The 21,288-nt window shown below is 45.0% G+C and overlaps 1 protein-coding gene across 1 annotated transcript in view; it reads left to right on the forward strand.

Moving 5' to 3' along the window:
* SULF2 (sulfatase 2) overlaps positions 1–21,288 on the forward strand; it is a 269,349-nt gene that overhangs the window by 72,032 nt on the left and 176,029 nt on the right. The window contains exon 2 of the mRNA XM_034786932.1: positions 10,025–10,148. The gene's annotated coding sequence lies outside the window, so the exon portion shown is untranslated. The remainder of the gene's footprint in view (positions 1–10,024; positions 10,149–21,288) is intronic.

A 21,288-nucleotide genomic window follows, 5' to 3' on the forward strand; every position in this document is an offset into this window, starting at 1 on the left:
CCATCGCTATATAGGGTTGCCAACTTTCTAATCGCACAAAACCAAACACCCCTGCCCCTTCTCCAAGGCCCTGACCTTGCGCTCCCACAACATCACTCACTTGCTAATTTTCACCAGGCTGGAGCAGGGTTTTGGGATGCAAGAGGGGGTGCAGGCTCTGGGGTGGGGCCAGAAGTGAGGGGTTCAAGGTGTGGGAGGAGGCTCCAGGCTGGGGTAGGGGGTACGGGAGGAGGTGAGGGCTCTGGCTCGGGGTGCAGACTCTGGAGTGGGGCTGGGGATGAGGAGTTTGGGGTGGGGCCAGGAGGGGCTCCAGGCTGGGGGTGGGGCCAAGGGGTTTGAAGTGTGGGAGGGGGCTCCAGGCTGGGGCATGGAGTTGGGACACGGGAGGGGATGAGGGCTCTGGCTGGGGGTGCAGGCTCTGGAGTGGGCCAGGGATGAGGGGTTCAAGGTGCAGGAGGGGGCTCATGGCTGGGGCAGGGGGTTGGGGCACAGGAGAGGGCTCAGGGTGCGGGCTCCCCACCTGGCTGCCAGCTCCTGGGAAGTGTCCAGCATGTCACTCTGGCTCCTAAATGGATGCGTGGCTGGGTGGCTCTGCGCACTGTCCCTGTCTGCAGACGCTGTCCCTGCAGCTCCCATTGGCCGTGGTTCCCAGCCAATGGGAGCTGCAGGAGCGGTGCCTGCAGGCAGGGGCAGCACACCTAGCCTCCGTGACCATCCCAATTCCTAGGAATGTGCCATCCGCTTCCCGGGAGCCGGGTAGGGAACCTGCCAACCAGACTTTTAACGGCCCAGTCAGCCCTGGAAACCCTATTGCCATACTGTATATGCAGACCATAAGAAAAGCATTGATCTTATCATTTTATATTGACTTTATGCTAAATTGTGAGGCTTTCCTGGTCTTGGAATAACATTGTAGTGAGATTTTTATCATGTTAAGATAAATGTTTTCCCTTCTAATGTCCTACGATTTTCTAGTTTTTCCTTTTAGAGGGCTGTCAACCTCTTCTTGTATTCCAGAAATTTGATTTTAAATTTTACTTTAGATGTATCCAGTTCTGGGTGCCACGTTTCAGGAAAGATGTGGAAAAATTGGAGAAAGTCCATAGAAGAGCAACAAACATGATAAAAGGTCTAAAAAAACATGACCTATGAGGGAAGATTGAAAAAATTGGGTTTGTTTAGAGGATGTATCTTTTTCCCTACTGTTATGGACAGTCCTTGTATTCACTAGGAAATTGATTAGAAGAGAGGTGAGGGGACATAACATTTTTCAAGTACATAAAAGATTGTTACAAGGAGGAGGAGGGGTAATTATTGTTCTTAACTTCTGAGGATAGGACCAGAAACAATGGGCTTAAATTGCAACAAGAGAGGTTTAGGTTGGACATTAGGAAAAACTTCCTGTCAGGGTGGTTAAGCACTGGAATAAATTGCCTAGGGAGGTTGCGGAATCTCCATCATTGGAGATTTTTAAGAGCAAGTTAGACAAACATCTGTCAGGGATGGTCTAGATAATACTTAGTCCTGCCATGAGTGCAGGGGACTGGACTAGATGACCTCTCAAGGTCCCTTCCAGTCCTATGATTCTATCCCACCCCTCCAACACATCCCTGTCTCAGTCCTGTCTCTTTCCCACTCCTGTCCTCTCATCTCAGTCCCATTCTCCTCACCTAGCCTGTCCCATTCTGCACTCCTCAGGCTTCTCGTCCCAGTCTCCTTACCCAATCAGTCCTAGCCTCTGCCTCTGGAGGCATCATCCCAGACCTAATCTCCGTCCCAATCCCAGTCTGCCTGTTTGCCCCCTCTCTCCCACTCCACTCTCATTTTTTCTGAATCACTTACAATCTCATCTGGCCTCCCAGCTCCTTGTCCGTAGTCTCCCTGCCCATACAGGCTGAGTTCGTCTACTCTTAGCATCTCTCACAATTTGTCTCTTCTTCCCACCTCTGGCCTCCAGTCACCCCACTGCCTACCCCACGGTCTTCCTCCTTATTCTACCTGCTATGAAGGTAGAGAGCATGCAGATTAGTCTTTGGGAAAAATAAAACAAAATATATTTTAAACCCCCCCCAGAGTTAATTTACCTCGGTATCAATGAAAAGGAAATCATGAATAATTCCTCTGAAGTCTATGTAGTTAGAGAAGAATCACAAGACAGAGAAGAATCAGGTTCACATTCTAGGATAGTGGCCCTTAAATTTGTATCATTTCCCCATTTCACTCAGCCTTCTGGGAGGAAATTACAATTTCTGGATTTGCTAATTGGTTCCTCCAAGATTAAGAAATTAAGTCTCTAGGGAAGCATTTAGAGCTGTGTCTTCCTCCTTCTCAATCTCAAAAGTGAATCTAATTCCCTGAACTAGAATTTATAGAGTGAAGGTTCTGAAACAGAATGATCCACATACCAGAACCCACTCTTTCTCTACAGTTCTAAAGGGATTTCTCAAAAGTGTAACATTTTATCTGAAGTCACTCTCATCAGTCACAGAGCTTGCCCCAGCAAGGGAACTGAACAATTACTTTAAAAACCTCACCGACTTATTGCTTTGGTTGGCTTCAAAGCATTGAAAAATGTTAGATGAAACAACAAAACTGATAGCAGCAAGAGCTAGACTGTAACTTTCCCATGTGCCTTGAATAAGAGGTAGCGCATAGCTGCACGGCCGCTGGAACAGAGCAGAGCAGGAACTGATGTCAGGATAGATTTACTCTGCACTCACGGGATGCAACTGCAGCTCTGGTAGACATACCTGAGCTAGCTTGGCGAAAAATAACAGCGTACATGGGGCAGGATGGGCTTCAGCATGGGCTCTATAAGCCTGTTGGGGACCTACTCGCGCTGCTGAAGCCCATGCTGATGCATCTACAGTGCTGTAGCTGTTTTTAGGTTGACCAGACAGCAAGTGTGAAACATCGGGATGGGGGTGGGGGGGTAATAGGAGCCTATATAAGAGAGAGACCCAAAAATTGGGACTGTCCCTATAAAGTCGGGACATCTGGTCACCCCAGCTGTTCTAGCTGTCACATGAGGGACTGGGGAAGGAAGCAGCCAGAACCAGGCTGTTCCATTTTCTCCTCAGTTGCATGCAACAAGGGGCACCGGGCAAGTAGCCTCATATGCCCCCCACTGCAGCAGGAGTCACAAAGTGGCCAAGCAGAGCAAAGAGGAGAAGCTCTACTCCCCTGCTTGGCTATGTGTGGCCTGTGACAATCTAGTCCACAGGGAATGAACACACTAACCAGTGCACAGATCTTCTTTGGCCCTATCATCCCCTCTGCCTTTTTGGGTGGCGGGGACCAAAATCCAGTGTACTGCCTCCACCATGTCATTCCCCCCGTCCCTTGTTTCAAGGAAAGTGTCTATTATTAGTTCAGGCTGAGTAGAAGGACTTCAGTGGGATTAATTATTGTAGTACCTTGTACATGTTTGCTTGATTCAACCTCATTGACTTCAATAAGAATTTTTGTCTTAACTAAGTAAAAACAGTTTTGTGTAAATACTTTTTAAAGTTTTATTATACTTTCAAACACACACAATGTAACTTTGGGTCCTCTCTGACTTCACTATGTCCCCCTTTTACATCCAATACATTAAAAAAAATCCATCATACAAAAGTTTACACTTTTACAACATTTTAGGGGGACCCTTCCCAACGCTAGTTGACTAGAGAACATCAATTCTCTATGTAAAAATATTACATCTGTCTCAAACACTAATTTTGTTTCCTTGCTAGAGGTCTCAACACGGAATAAATCTAATCAACGTTTTCCTTTTGTAAAATGGGGATAAAACCATCTTCTCACCTCACAGGGATGTTGTGAATATAAACTAATTGAATGTTTGTGAAACATTCTGATATAGTGATGATGAGCACCATAGGAGCACCATGGAGGGCAGGGGGGAGGGATAGCTCAGTGGTTTGAGCATTGGCCTGCTAAACCCAGGGTTGTGAGTTCAATCCTTGAGGGAGTCACTTAGGGATCTGGGGCAAAATCAGTACTTGGCCCTGCTAGTGAAGGCAGGGGGGCTGGACTCAATGGTCCCTTCCAGTTCTAGGAGATAGGATATTTCTCTTAATAATACTAATTATTATTATTAGAAAAGCCCACGAGGAAATTAATAATACTGTCGCAGGGTTGGAGTAGTGTGCAGTAAATAAGGCATGAGGCCACACATTGAACAAGGAGGAGTGGAGAAACAAAATACTTAATGAGCAGCTATTCAATAAGCACCATTTATTCTGTGCACTCCACAGGGCAGTGATCCTGTGGAGAAAAAAATAGTATATGACTGTGTAATTAAAAACTGCATTAGAATGTGTATGCATGAGGGGTCAAATTAATGTTGAATTGGCAAACTTAATTCTGATCTTTCCTAACTTTTGAGTTCTTGACTTTGCAACCTTAATAGTGTTCTTTTAATGTAAATTATGTGTGTGATATATATATTGGGAATATCTGGAGTTTTAAACAACATTTTATTGCTCTTTGTCTTGCTCCTACATATGTACTTTTCAAAAAGCATGGAGATAGTCTGTACAGCCTCTTTCAGTCATAAGGACATCGTATGCTCTGTAATATGTTAATTACTGATTTACGGCACTCTTAATGTGCTCACTAAAATATTTACTGGTATTTCAAATGCACGTCCATGAAGTAATTATTATATGCAAATGACCTGGGAAGCTTTAAAAACAGTCTGCATTCTCTTTAAAGCCATCCCGAGACACACTTTCCATTTTGTTTTACAACGGAGCCGCTCTAATTTTCTATTTACTAAATTGCAAAGCCAGTAATACTCACAAATAAACCGTTTTGTCATCCCAGTCTCATGAAAGATTTAAGAGCAGATGACAGATGTTATTTCTATGACATTGATACTTTATCAAATCTACTATTGTACTTTTACCAGTACTGTACTGCTATAGTTTGAGCTCTAATTAAAATCAAACTACTCTTTGCAAAATAAATGAACATAGCACATTTCGTGATGTGGTATCTTTGATATTTTTGATAGTTTTACTCATTTAGTTGCTAATTTGTAAAGAATCTCCCATTGATTAGTGTGAACTAGTGAATCATAGAATATCAGGGTTGGAAGGGTCCTCAAGAGGTCATCTAGTCCAACCCCCTGCTCAAAGCAGGACCAATTCCCAATAAATCATCCCAGCCAGGGCTTTGTCAAGCCGGGCCTTAAAAATCTCCAAGGAAGGAGACTCCACCACCTCCCTAGGTAACGCATTCCAGTGCTTCACCACCCTCCTAGTGAAATAATGTTTCCTAATATCCAACCTGGACCTCCCCCACTGCAACATGAGACCATTGCTCTTTGTTCTGTCATCTGCCACCACTGAGAACAGCCGAGCTCCATCCTCTTTGGAACCCCCCTTCAGGTAGTTGAAGGCTGCTATCAAATCCCCCCTCATTCTTCTCTTCTGGAGACTAAACAATCCCAGTTCCCTCAGCCTCTCCTCATAAGTCATGTGCTCCAGACCCCTAATCATTTTTGTTGCCCTCCGCTGGACTCATTCCAATTTTTCCACATCCTTCTTGTAGTGTGGGGCCCAAAACTGGACACAGTATTCCAGATGAGGCCTCACCAATGTCGAATAAAGGGGAACGATCACGTTCCTCGATCTGCTGGCAATGCCCCTACTTATACAGCCCAAAATGCCGTTAGCCTTCTTGGCAACAAGAGCACACTGTTGACTCATATCCAGCTTCTCGTCCACTGTGACCCCTAGGTCCTTTTCTGCAGAACTGCTACCTAGCCATTCGGTCCCTAGTCTGTAGCAGTGCATGGGATTCTTCCATCCTAAGTGCAGGACTTTGCACTTGTCCTTGTTGAACCTCATCAGGTTTTTTTGGCCCAATCCTCTAATTTGTCTAGGTCCCTCTGTATCCGATCCCTACCCTCTAGCTTATCTACCACGCCTCCTAGTTTAGTGTCATCTGCAAACTTGCTGAGAGTGCAGTCCACACCATCCTCCAGATCATCAATAAAGATATTAAACAAAACCGGCCCCAGGATCGACCCTTGGGGCACTCTGCTTGAAACCGGCTGCCAACTAGACATGGAGCCATTGATTACAACCCATTGAGCCCGATGATCTAGCCAGCTTTCTATCCATCTTACAGTCCATTCATCCAGCCCGTACTTCTTTAACTTGGCGGCAAGAATACCGTGGGAGACCGTATCAAAAGCTTTGCTAAAGTCAAGGAATAACACATCCACTGCTTTCCCCTCATCCACAGAGCCAGTTATCTCATCATAGAAGGCAATTAGGTTAGTCAGGCACGACTTCCCCTTGGTGAATCCATGCAGACTGTTCCTGATCACTTTCCTCTCCTCTAAGTGTTTTCATAATTGATTCCTTGAGGACCTGCTCCATGATTTTTCCAGGGACTGAGGTGAGGCTGACTGGCCTGTAGTTCCCTGGATCCTCCTCCTTCCCTTTCTTAAAGATGGGCATTACATTAGCCTTTTTCCAGTCATCCGGGACCTCCCCCGATTGCCATAAGTTTTCAAAAATAATGGCTTACTGGCTCTGCAATCTCATCCGCCAACTCCTTTAGCACCCTTGGATGCAGAGCACCCAGCCCCATGGACTTGTGCACGTCCAGTTTTTCTAAATAGTCCCGAACCACTTCTTTCTTCACAGAGGGCTGGTCACCTTCTCCCCATATTGTGCTGCCCAGTGCAGCAGTCTGGGAGTTGACCTTGTTCGTGAAGACAGAGGCAAAAAAAGCATTGAGTACTTTAGCTTTTTCCACATCCTCGGTCACTAGGTTGCCTCCCTCATTCAGTAAGGGGCCCACACTTTCCTTGACTTTCTTCTTGTTGCTAACATACCTGAAGAAACCCTTCTTGTTACTCTTAACATCTCTTGCTAGCTGCAACTCCAAGTGTGATTTGGCCTTCCTGATTTCACTCCTGCTGAAGTTCTACTGTAGCATCTGGTATAACAAAAAAGTGGCTTCATGTCAAGATGTTTTAACATCTGCAGAATAATAATCAATAAGACATTCTAAGCCTGATATTTGGTAATCACAATGGTCTAGACCAGTGGTCTCCAACCTTTTTAAGCCCAAGATCACTTTTTGAATTTAAGGGCAACCCAGGATCTACCCCACCCCTTCCCCAAGGCCCCACCCCACTCATTCCATTTCCTTGCCCCCCCGCCCCCCGGTCACTTGCTCTCCCCAACGCTCACTCACTTTCACCAGGCTGGGGGTAGGGGTTCGGGAGAGGGTGCAGGCTTTGGGTTGGAGTCGAGGGCTTCTCAGTGTGGGAGGGAGCTCTGGGCTGAGCCTGGGGTATGGGGTTGGGGTGCAGGAGGGGGTGAGGGGTGCAAGCTCTGGGAGGGAGTTTGCCTGCAGGAGGGGGCTCTGGGCTGAGGCAGTGTTGGGGTGCAGGAGGGGGTGTGGGGTGTGGGCTCTGGGAGGGGGCTGCGGGCTGGAGCAGAGTGTTGGGGTCCAGGAGGGGGGGTATGGGGTGCTGGCTCTGGGAGGGGGATCAGGGATGGGGCTTGGGGTGCAGGAGCAGGTATGGGGTGCTGGCTCTGGGAGGGGGCTCAGTGCTAGTTTGGGATGCTGGCTCTGGAAGGGGGCTCAGGGGTGGGGCTTGGGGTGCAGTAAGGGGTTTGGGGTGCTGGCTCTGGGAGGGGGCTCAGGGCTGGGGGTTGGGGTGCGGCCTCTGACCGTGCAGCACTTACCTCCAGCGGCTCTCAGTTGGCAGTGCAGCATCGCAGCCGCTAAGGTAGGCTTCCTGCCTAACCCGGCCTCATGCCCCTGCGGCCTCGCAGGGCGGGTGGCACATGACTCCTCGCGCTGCCTCTGTCTGCAAGCTCTGCCCCCGCAGCTCCCATTCATCACATCTCCCCATTCCTGGCTAATGGGTGCTTCATGGGGGCGATGCTTGCAGGCAGGAGCAAAGCACGGATAGAGATCTGCATTGGCCACATCCGGGAACGGTGTGGAGCCGGGGCAGGCAGGAAGCCTGTCTTAGCGGCAGCCCCGCTGTGCCGCCAAAGATCGTGATCAACGGGTTGGTGACCACTGATCTAGACCTAGCCAGCCATTTATAACTGTGAAGAACAATGATATGTTGTAAGCATTTGGCAATTAATAACCCATTTTGGCAACAGTAGGAAGTAGCAGCATGTGTGTATCTGAATGATATAAATTCTTCCACATGTCAAACTACAGAATTGGAGTATGAATGCAATAATTGTAATTAAACATATTGTTTTTAATTATATTTTCCACACGTTGCTGTCAATGTATTGCAGCTTGTAAAGAAAAAGACATTAAATATTTATTTTGCTGCAACTAGTTACTCTGTCTACATAAATATTCAGTGAAGAAGTTCCGGGGGAAAGACACTTGACAATGTGACAAATGTTGCTGAGGTTTAATCTTGGGATGACTATCTACAGGGAATAATTCTGAATTGTGCTTCAATCTCACGAAGACTTACACTTGTGACCACATAAGTGGCAGAAGCATTTGTCATATGCAGACCTTACTTCCACACGAACTAATCACAGAAGATTGGAAGGAAAATATGCATTTATTTTTCAAATATGCAATTTCTTTTTCCAACAACACCTCTTTTAAAAGGAAGCTGGAATCTTAAAGTAAAATTCTTAGTAATGTCCATGAGACACTTTTCTAGTCACTGGCGAACCAATGGCCACACAAACATGATCAAGAGTTTGTTTTATTTCCCCAGTTCTGCATCTATTACCCCACTGGCTGAGAGATTTATCAAACTGTATCCAAGTTGGAAAAGTAACCATTTTCTTCCCTGTTCATCACAGATGTTATCTGCATAGATGGTTACAATGTGTCATATGTAATCTGTCTGTGGGATTAATGTACCATGCTATGCAGTCCTAAAGCAATCAACTACTGCAATTCAATTATTGGCTGCTGAATTTTTCATAATATTTCTACAAATCTTAGCCATATATTCAGACTTTTTATTTCTCAATACCATACCTCGTTCACATAGCAGTAGGTGTATTGAATGATGGACAGTTGATCTACATGAATTAAAGCAAGATATCTTGTAAGCCCCAGAGCTTTAAAATTTATAAACAGACGCTAAGCAAGACTAGGTTGCCATGGGGAGATGATGGACCAATGCCAGTATTTTACTCCAAGGACTTTCAGCATTCCTCTGATTATCAGGATTAACCAAGACTTGGCTGTGAGGCAGAAGGGTTGACCATCCTGCTGACAGTTTGATGTTTTAATGATGCTTGTTTTTATTTATTTATTGCAATAAACAGTTTCTCCAAAATGTATTCCATCAGCTTTAAATCTCAGTAGAGCTATCAGAATGCGAATGACAACTAATGTGTATGAGTGCAAGGTGGTTCCTGACTTAACAGTGGAAACCTGTCTGATCAAGGTCCAGGCTAAGGTGTAAATAACACTCTCTCAAAGATAAGCTCAATGGTTCAGTTGGGTGATCAGATGCTACAGAGGGATAATTATATATTTGAAAGAGAAGGCTTTTTTGATGCCGTGCCTTTTGTCCTTTGTGATAGACTGGAGGAATCAAGAATGTTATCATTCAAAACAATGTTTTCTCCAGGTCCGTGTCTGAGTGTACTCTCAAAAACTTAACACAAAAAATAGTACCAGTTAAACATGTGGGCTAATGCAGAAAAGTGCTTTTAGCAATATGCTTGAATTTGAATTTGCTGGAATTAATGGAGGATTGAACAGATCTCCTCTTTCATTAAAGTTACCAGGGACCCATGCTGTGGTCAACAAGGCCTTCAAGAACCTTGATCCTTAATAGCAGACCATTCTGTAAGACTACCGAACAAATGAATGCAGCTCATGTCCTTATTTTTCCATTGTGTTGAAGCTGTACTTTCCCTGTTTAGGTAGTGGGGAAAATGAGAACTTGACCTATAATTTGCAGATCTTGTGGTCCCACATTTGGGGTGGTGCATATCAAAGTTTATGTTCTGGGTTTAACACGCTTTGTGGTTTGTTTTCCTTTCAGGCTCTTCCTTCCACATCGAGCTCCTACCTCAGCCTGGAAACAGAAGTTAAGACCTTTGTCTTTTCCTACCTGCATGCCAGCCAAGCCACTCCAGGTTACTCCTTTCCTGAGTGATGAGTTGAGGGTATGTAAGGATAACAAAAATTGTACCAGATGAAAAAGAAAAGGGACTCTCTGTGTTAGAGGATGTTTGTTTTGTCTTATGACAGCATGCAATGTTGCTTGGAAGTGTTTTGGATGGGGTGAGGATAAAATCCTTCTACTTTGTTAGCTGAGGGGGTTAGGAAGTTAGTGGTGGGATTGACAGCAAAAAGCACCAGGTTCAGTAAAGGCGTAATCTAATTTGGGATTTAGAATGTGGCTGTTTACCATACTGCTGATGATTCACACTTTTACCTGACAGGGCTTACTCAATATATACATATTCTATTGTCCAATATACTGAGAGGTAGCAGATCTCTCTTCTAAAAATGGCTGCTTGCCTCCTTTCATGTCTGGACTGAAAGTCTGAATTATCCTGGCTATAGGAGCTATCTGGAAAGGGTAAGACTATAATAGAAACTATGGACTCAAAACACCAATTAAGTCACCTAATCCATTACCTTGCTCAGGTTCCAATCAGCCCCCTGATTGCAGTAAATTTTCCTAGTGCTTTGTCCAGCGTACAGTAGTTTCAAATGTCTCAGGTGATGGGGTTTCCATTTGCGGGGTCTGTTCCACATTGTGCTCTGATATTCAGCCTAAAATTCCTATTCCTTGATTCCCTCTCTTTATAGATCAGGGATGGATTCTGCACCCATTAAAGCCAGTCAAGGTTTTTGTCAGTGTTTTCAGTCAGAGCAAGAGGTGGTCCTTGGAGCTTTAAGGAGAGCAATGAATGATTCCTGGCCAGACTGTCTTCTCTGTAAGGAAGCAGAAAGTTCCTTGTGCCCTCTCTCTCATCCCTTTTGGGCACTTGTACAAGTCTAATCAGCTCCATTGATTGCCTTAATCACCTTTTTAATTACTATGCTAAGGTAGTTAGTCTCTTGGTAAAGCACAGATGAATTGTCCTGCTGAAATTTATGAGATTACTCATGTGAGTAAACTACTCATCGGTATGTGTAAGAAGTTCATAATTTAGCCAACTAGTATTAATGGTTTCAGTGGATACCAGTGATAGAGAGCCAACAGGCCTCTACCTGCCACAAATACCAAACACAAAAATGCACATACCTCCCTGTTGCAAATTTTATCTCCTGCTTTGCCCTCATAGCTGAAGTTAAATTGGATCAAAGGGTTTCCGGGTTTGTTTCAGAAGGGGAATTGGAAACTCTGCTACACTTGTATAAGCTGTAAAGTCTATAAAACATTCCTCCTAGACATTGATAAATCTATTAGCAAGGGAGAACCGTGAAAAACTCTGCTTTTGGATTAGAGTAAGCTGTCAAAAATAAATAAAAGCTGCAAATACACTGATGCTAACACTCCAAAAGAGCCTGATGTGTGAAGCTGATGAGAATCTTTTGCTACACTCATGGTCTAGTAGTGGCTTAGGGGATAAACAATTACTGTAGAGTATACTGGTGTGGGAGTCTTGCACTGAATAAACAAAACACCAAGGCTGGAGTGAACCACAGTATTCTAGATAATTCATTTGGGTACAGAAGACGTATCACTGTGGTGTTGGTAGCCAATTTGCTTCAGCTGTAACTTGTATTGAAAGTTAACTAAACAATATCACATATAAACATGCTTTGAGTATCCTGAGAAAAATGTCTGTTTCCAAGTACTGGCTTCAAAATGTCATCTGGACCAAATCCCTTTTTTGGAAGAATTGTTTGAGAAGTAGCTTACCCAATATATTTTTTGCCAGAACAGATGCCATCACTTTGAATATTCTGCTTTCACTTAGGGTTATCAGACTCTGTTTAATCTCTGTTTGTATTATTTCATTTGTGAACTACTAGAAATGCTGTTTACATCTAGCAGAGATCATTTCTAGGTCTCTCACTTCAAGCAGTCTGATTTCTGTGATGCACTGTACAATATGTCTCTTCAGTAAGAGTATTGTTACACGCTGTGAAAGCAAAAAGTGAATGCAACGTCCTGACTCGAGTTTGTTTTGTTGCAGACTTGGCTGAAAATGAAAATCATACCTGTTACAGTGGTTACATAGACTTCAGGTGTTTGAACCCTTTGTTGAACTCCGTCTTGCAGTACTGGCTTTTCATAGGATATCTATTGCAACCTATGAACAAGCTTACCAAATGTTCTAATTCATTGTAGTCAAACACTTGAAAAACCACAAACTCTGAAGAATAGTCATTAGAGGACTGACCCTGCAAACTGTTGAGCACTCTCCATTCTCATTGAATTCAGTACTCATTCCCTTGCAGGATCAAGACCTCATTGCCTAACAGTGGAAGGGCAAATATATAACCATCCTAAAGCAATGTTTAATACAATAGCTTAATAAACCACTTACTTCAGAACAAGACTATTCATTTTAAAGTTTTCAGTGTCTTCGTATATTCACTAGGCTGCTTCCTCATGGCATCTGTTACCATTGTACTAGCATTTGAAATACAATTTGTTCTGAGTTGGATGTTAAAAGCACACTGATATAGATAACACTCTTAACATCACATTGAATAAATTATCTGTTCTTGGGAAAATGTAATGGATTTTATATTTTAGCATATTTGATGTCCTTTAACCAGAGTTTCCTTTAAAATTATCTCCAACTTATACACATAATTTAAATAATTTATTTGTAACATTGTAATAGAGTTTGAAAGCGAGTTCTTTACACCTATTTTGTTAGAGGCACAAATATATAGTGCCTGGTACTCAGGTGCTCTAGTGGAGTGGAAATTAGAACTGCAAAGTGTGTATTCTAGTATGAAAACAAAAGATAAACAGATGTGAAAAATGCCAGAAAGGTACATTAGACAGCACTTGCTGCCACCCACCAACTCACCCTTGTCTTGTTCTGGAGGAAATAGAAGACAAATCCTATCAAACAATGATGAAATTACTATTGGTATAGCATTACTGAGAAGGTTTTCTGCCAGCTAGGGTCACTCCTGGTAGTAGCCAAGGACAGATGGGATGGGTCCAAATAGATCTCCTCCTTTCTTTAATTCCTATGATTCTGTGGCGCAATGTAAAAAACAAGAAAACACTGTTACAGAAGATAGGTTTTAAAAAAAAAATCTTTCCTTTTCTAAGTTTATAATCCCAAATTGGGAACAGAGCACATATAAATAAAATTTAAATCAAAAGTTTTGAGAAACCATATCTCCCTCACAGGGTTGGTTGCATGTTCCCTGCAGCAGTTGATAGAATTCTACATCTCGTTTCCCCTGCACTATTTAGATATTGGAGCTCCCAAATAAATGTGACACCTGAACTAAGGACTTGTTAGTGAAGGAGGAGCTGATGTGAGACCATTCTTAAGGTTGCATAAGAATTTTCTGTTTTATAGGGTCCCTGCCACAGTGCTTCATGTTTTTCAGAATCCTTCTTTGTAAATATGCCGTGGGGAATTTGAATCAAATTCCAGCCACTAATTTAATGTGTGTGTGGAATAATCTCCAGGGTATATTTTATGTTGGTTTTTTTTAAGGAATTTTGGAAAGACTGGAATGTCAAAAAAAGCTTGATTTTTTTCCCCTAGTTTTACCCCATGCACATTTACTGCCCCTGCAGCTGCTCAGCGGTAATATTGTGACATGAGAGATAATCAGCCACTCATCACTCCCTACTTCCATTTCATTTGCATACTTGGGGGAGAGTTACTATTGCCTAGTTCTCATGGCAGCAGCTGCCTTTGATAACTGACTTATCTGAGACTTCCATAAGGTTATAAGAAGGGTCACAAGAAGAACTATAATGAAATCATACTGTTTTGATAAACTCCTGCTAAACTCCTTTAGATCTGTCTATAGTAAGTTATACTGTTCCTTTTCAAATGGTAATTATTACTTTCCTGAAGAAAATAAGATACAAAATTATAACTCCTTGTTCATGTATATTGTTAGGTACTTCTTACAAATAGTGGACTGTGGCTTTCTGAAAATTTACCTTTTTTAAATAAAAAGCAGGAAATTATAGATAAGTCCCTACTCAATTTTTCTGTTAGGGAAAACACACACACACCATGTTTTGTCTTAGTACAGTTTAGTTTAATTACTTTCAATATAGTGGTCAACATGGCACTGAGTGGTGAAATATGTTACTTCACAAAGAGAAAAGAGTATGTTGTCTGTAGACATCTGCCTCATTTATTGCAGAAGTTGGAAGGTTTGTAGTGAATGAAACGGGACTGCAGGAAGAGAGAGGATGATCTTGTGATTAGGACAGTTGAATGCCTTGCACTGGAGTCTAGAATTCTATCCCTGCTTCTGTCACCGAGTTCCTTTGTGTTGCTGGGCAAGTCACATACACCAAACTTTTTGCAGGTAGTCACTTCTGCATGTAATTAAGTGCTGTATCATAAATGCATACACACAAGGAGGCCAAATTAATGGGCGATGTTCATTCTGGCATTTACTAACTTGAGAGTGCTTGACTTTGCAACCTTTTAATCCTTAACTTTGTATTGCCTATTTTTTTTATTTTATGGTTGAGTTTATTGATGAGAGCAACCTTAAGTAACACTAAATGAAACTCCGTCTGTGGATTGTATTAAAATGCATTTGCAATTTGAGGCATGATTCATAGATTCATAGATTATAGGACTGGAAGGGACCTCGAGAGGTCATCGAGTCCAGTCCCCTGCCCGCATGGCAGGACCAAATACTGCCTAGACCATCCCTAATAGACATTTATCTAACCTACTCTTAAATATCTCCAGAGACGGAGATTCCACAACCTCCCTAGGCAATTTGTTCCAGTGTTTAACCACCCTGACAGTTAGGAACTTTTTCCTAATGTCCAATCTAGACCTCCCTTGCTGCAGTTTAAACCCATTGTTTCTGGTTCTATCCTTAGAGGCTAAGGTGAACAAGTTCTCTCCCTCCTCCTTATGACACCCTTTTATATACCTGAAAACTGCTATCATGTCCCCTCTCAGTCTTCTCTTTTCCAAACTAAACAAACCCAATTCTTTCAGCCTTCCTTCATAGGTCATGTTCTCAAGACCTTTAATCATTCTTGTTGCTCTTCTTTGGACCCTTTCCAATTTCTCCACATCTTTTTTAAAATGCGGCGCCCAGAACTGGACACAATACTCCAGCTGAGGCCTAACCAGAGCAGAGTAGAGCGGAAGAATGACTTCTCGTGTCTTGCTCACAACACACCTGTTAATGCATCCCAGAATCATGTTTGCTTTTTTTGCAACAGCATCACACTGTTGACTCATATTTAGCTTGTGGTCCACTATAACCCCTAGATCCCTTTCTGCCGTACTCCTTCCTAGACAGTCTTTTCCCATTCTGTATGTGTGAAATTGATTTTTCCTTCCTAAGTGGAGCACTTTGCATTTGTCTTTGTTAAACTTCATCCTGTTTAACTCAGACCATTTCTCCAATTTGTCCAGATCATTTTGAATTATGACCCTGTCCTCCAAAGTAGTTGCAATCCCTCCCAGTTTGGTATCATCCGCAAACTTAATAAGCGTACTTTCTATGCCAATATCTAAGTCGTTGATGAAGATATTGAACAGAGCTGGTCCCAAAACAGACCCCTGCGGTACCCCACTCGTTACGCCTTTCCAGCAGGATTGGGAACCATTAATAACAACTCTCTGAGTACGGTTATCCAGCCAGTTATGCACCCACCTTATAGTAGCCCCATCTAATTTGTATTTGCCTAGTTTATCGATAAGAATATCATGCGAGACCGTATCAAATGCCTTACTAAAGTCTAGGTATACCACATCCACCGCTTCACCCTTCACCCTTATGATTTCAAGGAAGCATCTAACAAAGCACTCATAGATACACCCAGTGAGTCCTGTCATATCCTCATACACCAAAAACTCCCATTAAAGCCAACAGACCAGAGCCAAATGTTTAGGAACCAACCTATTAGATTTTCATACTCCACGCCCTATCAACCAAGAAATAATTTCACAGATGTGAAAAATGCGAGGCAGCCTTTGCTTATGTTAGAATTTGCTCATATAAACATATTTGCCCTCGACTTCTGCCAGCCTCAGATGAAGAGGCTTGCCAAATATGTACTTTAAGCTTTATTTTCAAAGTGCAGCCTTTAAAAAGATCTTTTCCTAAATACTTCCCAGGCCAGCTTTTAATAAATGTAATCTTGTCGATGGATCAACATAATTTGTTCTTGATAACACTGCTTGTTCCTTGAGAATGACCTCTCCCATGCAACAGAAACAAGTTTGATTTAATAATCACTAATAGACTGCTCTTGGGCTGTGGCACTGGAAATCTCCTAGACGTGTTTGCATAATTTATGCTACTGTGAACAGTAATTCTGGAGGGGTGGAGGGAAGGAATGATACCAATCTATGGCCAGAAACATAATAAAGTTAAACCCTCTATTGTGCTAAAAGGTTATTTAAATATTTTTTATATAACTTCATATCTTTATCTGGAATGAATGAAGAAGCCTGATAACCAATTACTCTTAATACTGAAAATGTTTAACAATGATTGAGGGTATGTCTACACTACGAGAGTACTTCGATGTCACTTAAATCGAATATGTGGAATCGATATTACAAAGTTGAACATGTGTTTCCACACTAAGGACAGTAATTCGACTTTGTGAGCCCACACTAACGGGGCAAGCGTCGACATTGGAAGCGGTGCACTGTGGGCAGCTATCCCGCAGTCCCCGCTGCCCATTGGAATTCTGGGTCGAGCCCCTAATGCCTGCTGGGGTAAAAAATGTGTCGAGGGTGGTTTTGGGTAACTGTCGTCATCCAACCGTCATTCCCGCCCTCCCTCCCAGAAAGCGCTGGCGGGCAATCAGTTCGCGCACTTTTCTGCTGAGTGACAGCGCGGGCGCCACAGCACTGTGAGCATGGAGCCCGCTGCGACCATCGCTGCAGTTGTGGCCGTTGTCAACACCTCGCACCTTATCAGCCACCTTTTCCAGAGGCAGATGGTGAGAAATCGGGCGAGGAGGCTACGGCAGCGCGATGAGGACATGAAGTCTGAGAGTGGCACAGACCTGTCACAAAGCACGGGACCCCGCGCCGTGGACATCATGGTGGTAATGGGTCATGTTGATGCTGTGGAACGGTGATTCTGGGCACGTGAAACAAGCACTGACTGGTGGGACCGCATAGTGCTGCATGTCTGGGATGAATCCCAGTGGCTGAGAAACTTTCGCATGCGGAAGGGAACTTTTCTTGAACTTTGTGAGTTGCTGTCCCCTGCCCTGAAGCGCAAGGACACCCGGATGCGAGCAGCCCTGACTGTCCAGAAGCGAGTGGCCATAGCCCTTTGGAAACTTGCCACGCCAGACAGCTACCGGTCAGTCGCGAACCACTTTGGCGTGGGCAAATCTACCGTGGGGGTTGTTGTGATGCAAGTAGCCAAGGCAATCGTTGATGTACTGCTGCCAAAGGTAGTGACCCTGGGAAACGTGGAGGCGATCATAGATGGCTTCGCAGCGATGGGATTCCCAAACTGCGGTGGGGCCATAGATGGAACTCACATCCCTATCTTGGGACCGGACCACCAGGCCAGCCAGTACATTAATCGAAAGGGCTACTTTTCCATGGTGCTGCAAGCACTGGTGGACCACAGGGGACGTTTTACCAACATCTACATCGGATGGCCGGGCAAGGTTCATGACGCTCGTGTTTTCAGGAACTCTGGTCTGTTTAGACGGCTGCAGGAAGGTACTTACTTCCCGGACCACAAAATAACTGTTGGGGATGTGGAGATGCCTATAGTGATCCTCGGGGACCCAGCCTACCCGCTAATGCCATGGCTCATGAAGCCCTATACAGGCACCCTGGACAGTGAAAAGGAACTCTTCAACTACCGTCTGAGCAAGTGCAGAATGGTGGTGGAGTGTGCTTTTGGACATCTCAAGGGGAGATGGAGAAGCTTATTGACTCGCTCCGATCTCAGCAAAACCAATATCCCCATTGTTATTGCAGCTTGCTGTGTGCTCCACAATCTCTGTGAGAGCAAGGGGGAGACCTTTATGGCGGGGTGGAAGGTTGAGGCAAATTGCCTGGCTGCTGATTACGCCCAGCCAGACAGCCGTGCGATTAGAAGAGCCCAGCGGGACGCGCTGTGCATCCGGGAGGCTTTGAAAGCTAGGTTCCTGAGTGAGCAGGGTAACCTGTGACAATTTTGTTGGTTTACAGAGAAGCTGAACCTGCCCCCGTTTCTTTACCCAGTGACTGTTCACAATCCTCTCCAGTTTCATACCCCGTTCACCCCCTTCCCCCCTTCCAACACACGTTTAAAAATAAAATCACTGAAAATTTGTTAACGAACAACATTTTATTTATTACTGTTTTCGTGGTAAAGTGTTGAAACTGGGACGCAGACTGTGGTGGGGAGCGGGTGTACAGTACTCATGCAAAGGACGCTTCTAAACTGGAGGAATGCCAGGCTCCTTCTTCTACAGTGGTCCACACTGGCGGACTGATTGTTTGAACGGAGCCTGCCACCCCTCCTGTTCGGGACTCTGTGTGTGGGGGCTATGTGACTTTGTGGCAGGGGGAGGACGGTTACAGATTCCCTGCTGCGTGACTCTGTGATCCAGGATAAGGACTGCTGCATAAGATCTGTAACCGCCCTCCCCTGCCACAAAGTCTCATAGCCCCCCCCCCCCCAGACAATGAAAACCACCTCCCAGACTGACCAGGGTGCCTAGTGACTGCACTGTGTGTGTGACCTGCTACTGAATCTGCCCCCATGTCTGTACCAACCACCTTTCCCCCCCTTAAAACAGACTGTCCTCTAAAAAAACATGATGGAAACAGCAATTAACAGAAACGTATTTTTTATTAGCAAATGAACAATGAAACTGGGATGGGGGCTTGGGTGATGCGGGAAGGAAAGGACTTATCAAATTTTGGGGAATGACAGCCTTCTGCCACTTGAGCAGTCTGCAGGGGTAGAGTGACAGTTTTCACGGGCTCTGCAGCCCCTCCTTCTTGGTACTTTCGGTGAGGGGGGTATGGGACTTTGTGGCGGGGGACAGTGGTTACAGAGAGACTGCAGTGGGGCTCTGTCCTCCTGCCTCCGGTCCTGCAGAACATCCACAAGGCGCCGGAGCGTGTCCGTTTTGCTCCCTCATTAGTCCAAGCAGTGTTTGAGTCGCCTGCTGGTCTTCCTGCCGCCACCTCTCCTCCCGTTCCATGTGTGATCGGTGCATTTGGGACAAGTTCTCCCTCCACTGACTCTGCAGTGTTGACTCGGCACGGGAGCAGCCCATAAGTTCAGAGAACATGTCGTCCCGTGTCCTTTTCCGTCTACACCTAATCTGCGACAGCCTCTGGGAGTCTGATGACAGGGTAGGTCGGGAGACAGCCACAGCTGTGGGATGGGAAAAAGGGAGTGAATTCCTCAGAAAGATAAATTTTTGAGTGAACAATGAAAATAGTCTTTCTCTGTTAAAAAGGACCATTCACAGCACCTATCACATGCGCACTCAGGACAAGGTCGAATTTTCGGCCTTCGCATTCAGTCCCTGGGGTCCTGCAGTGCAGATCACAGAATCGGAACAGCACATCAGAATTTGGGTAGCGGGCTGACATGGTAAGCCGTAGACTTGTGGCAGCTTAAAACTTTAAGCACTGCCCTACTTTCACGTTCAAAGCAATGCTCCTAGCATTGGCCAGTTCCTGCTGCTAGCAATCCGGCAAGCATGAACTCTGCCCCTGTCCCACCCCCTCGCAGCTGTCCCCGGGGAAGATCCCTCTACGCTGCCCCTCTCCCGCCTCCACCGCATGGCTGTAAACCGGCGGTTACAGTTCTGTAAAGGAACAGGGAAGCAGTCCCAATACTAACATTGCCCTAATTCAAAGCAGGTGACCATGACCGACATCACTCTGATGCGTATTTCTGACAGCGAGAAAGAACGCATGCTTCGGGAAAGCCTCCAAAGACCAGGGCCGTATGCCGCCATGCTGTGCAAGGCAATGATCCCAGAGTACTTGATGGTAGCCTGGCGCAGAAACGTTTCCTACTACGGAGGACACAACAAGGCCGCTCTCCCAAGGAACCTCATGCAAAGGCTTTCCAATTACCTCCAGGAGAGCTTCATGGAGATGTCCCATGAGGATTTCTGCTCTATCCCCGGATATATTGACCAAATTTTCCTGTAGCTGCACTGGCAAGGGCTAAACAGTACAGTGCCTAGGACAAACCAATCAAGATTTACCGGACATTGTTAGATTTTTTTGCAGCAGTTGCACTGCCAAAGACTAGAACTTTAAGTGCCTAGGACAGTCTAATCATGAAAAAGCCACAGTTAATATTTATATTCTTTTATAAATAAATGTTTACATGTTTAAACCACTTACCGGCTAATCCTTCCCCTGATTCTGGGTCCGGGTTAACGGCTGGGGACGGTTGGTAGGGGATCTCTGTGAGGGTGATGAAGAGATCCTGGCTGTCTGGGAAATCAGCGTTGTAAGCGCTGTCGACTGCCTCGTCCTCCTCATCTCCTTCCTCTTCTTCCCCGTCCACTACCATCTCAGAGGAAGTGGGCGTGGACAATATCCCATCCTCAGAGTCCACGGTCAGTGGTGGGGTAGTGGTGGCGGCCGCACCTAGGATGGAATGCAGTGCCTCGTAGAAACGGGATGTCTGGGGATGGGATCTGGAGCATCCGTTTGCCTCTTTGGTCTTCGGGTAGCCTTGTCTCAGCTCCTTGATTTTCACGCGGCACTGTGTTGCATCCCGGCTGTATCCTCTCTCTGCCATGGCTTTAGAGATCTTCTCGTAGATCTTTGCATTCCGTCTTTTGGAGCGCAGCTCGGAAAGCACGGACTCATCGCCCCACACAGCGATCAGATCCAAGACTTCCCGATCAGTCCTTGCTGGGGCCCTCTTTCTATTCAGAGATTGCACGGCCATCTCTGCTGGAGAGCTCTGCATCGTTGCCAGTGCTGCTGAGCTCGCCACGATGTCCAAACAGGAAATGAGATTCAAACTGCCCAGACAGGAAAAGGAATTCAAATTTTCCCGGGGCTTTTCCTGTGTGGCTGGTCAGAGCATCCGAGCTCGGACTGCTGTCCAGAGCGTCGTCAGAGTGGTGCACTGTGGGATAGCTCCCGGAGCTATTAGCGTCGATTTCCATCCACACCTACCCTAATTCGACATGGCCATGTC

The sequence above is a fragment of the Trachemys scripta genome, chromosome 12 (genome assembly GCF_013100865.1).
Source record: "Trachemys scripta elegans isolate TJP31775 chromosome 12, CAS_Tse_1.0, whole genome shotgun sequence".
Lineage (NCBI taxonomy): Eukaryota > Metazoa > Chordata > Testudines > Emydidae > Trachemys > Trachemys scripta.